Here is a 2,051-nt window from a genome sequence, read left to right as displayed (position 1 = left end):
TTAGTATTTAGTTTTCTTTGAGATGTGACTGGTTTTATTAGTATTTAGTTTTCTTTGAGATGTGACTGTTTTTTTTACTAGCTGTTAGTTTTTTTTGAGATGTGACTGTTTTTACTAGTTGATACCTTTCTTTGAGATGTGACTGTTTTTACTAGTTGGTAGTCTTTCTTTGAGATGTGACTGTTTTTACTAGTTGTTAGTCTTTCTTTGAGATGTGACTGTTTTTACTAGTTGTTAGTCTTTCTTTGAGATGTGACTGTTTTTACTAGTTGTTAATCTTTCTTTGAGATGTGACTGTTTTTTACTAGTTGTTAGTCTTTCTTTGAGATGTGACTGTTTTTTCTAGTTGTTAGTCTTTCTTTGAGATGTGAATGTTTTTTACCAGTTGTTAGTTTTTCTTTGAGATGTGACTGGTTTTACTAGTTATTAGTCTTTCTTTGAGATGTGACTGGTTTTACTAGTTATTAGTCTTTCTTTGAGATGTGACTGTTTTTACAAATTGTTAGTTTTTAGATGTGACTGTGTTTACTAGCTGTTAGTTTTTCTTTGAGATTTGACTGTTTACTTACTATTTGTTAGTTTTTTAAAGATATCTTTAGTATAAATTCAGATGAATGATTTTAATCTTTTATACAGAGAGTTTGAGGATGAACTCAGATATATTCTTTGGGAAGCAACTGAAGCTAAAAATAATGCTCTGGCTGAACAAAAAGTTCATCTGAAAAAAGAATTTCAAAATATGCTACAAGAAATGAAGGATGATGAACAGTTACAATTTAAAGAAAAGTTACAACAGATTTTAAATGTTCACAATAATGAAATTCAAGTGTTGCGAAGTTGTGTGTCTGAGCTTGAAGCTGAAAATGCTAATTTGTGTGCAAAGTTGAAAAATGCAGAAGTTGAAAAATATAAAATAGACTGTGCAAGTACTGCACTAAAACAAGAGTTTCAGAAATTTGTTGACATAGCATTGCAAAGTGCTCCACATCATGCAGAATACTTGTTGAGCTCAAATGACATATCCAAGATTGAATAATACTTGTCCTTGTTTTTTTTTCAAATAATTCATTTGTATACTAAGTGGTACTATTATGCAGTTACAAGTCTAATTTGTGTTTTCTCATAAATTAAAAAACTAATGTTAACTGGATTTAAGACAAGTCCTTCAACTTGGAAATAGTTTCATTATATATAAAAAACTTTAAACCTAAATCCTTCACACTGTTGGTAGTGTTCTCACACTACACAAACAGTGAAACTTGTTTTCTTTACTATGTAGTTCTTTATTATTGTAATACAAGTAGTATTTTGAAAGAATATGTCACACTATAACAAATTAAATTTGGTGAAATGATTGTATGAAGGTAGAGACTGAAAAATTAGATATTTTATTTCCTCATAATTATGTGATATACATATATGATAATTTAAATTACAATACAAATTGTTATATAGTGTGTGTGATCAATTTATACTTGTTATGACAAGATAAAATATTTTTAGTAAAAAATTGTTTGTCATTCAATTCAATGTTGTATATATTTATCACAAATAGGTACTTCTATATTTTCATATTAACAGATAACACGTGATCTGTAAAAACTGTTTTCAATATTCTCTTGATATAAATAGTTAATGATTTGGGGTGGGGGACTAAGAAATAAATGTTTGGTTTAGTAAAGCAGGATACAATATATATAATTACTGGTAATTGTTATTGCTAGGAGTGTTACACAAAACTATTTGAAAAGTCAGTTGAAACAACTACACATATATTCAGTAAATATAATCACGTAGTGTTTAGTTGTTTATTCAGTTTACTGCTTGCAATTGCACTGAAACTGCAAAGAAAATTAAGAGAATTTTATGTATCTGCATGTTAGGTACACATCTGTTGCACAACTATTTATGATATGTTTCTTTAACACATAATGAAACAATTTAGTTAACTTATATTTAACTCAAAAGATGGCAGCTCTTGTTTATACTGAGCAATACTGTTGAAAATACTTTTACGCCGTTGTTCATATACCTGAGAAAATTGTGGTTTA

The sequence above is a fragment of the Limulus polyphemus genome, unplaced genomic scaffold (genome assembly GCF_000517525.1).
Source record: "Limulus polyphemus unplaced genomic scaffold, Limulus_polyphemus-2.1.2 Scaffold2468, whole genome shotgun sequence".
In the NCBI taxonomy this organism is placed as follows: domain Eukaryota; kingdom Metazoa; phylum Arthropoda; class Merostomata; order Xiphosura; family Limulidae; genus Limulus; species Limulus polyphemus.
Note: the sequence above shows the minus strand (reverse complement) of the source record.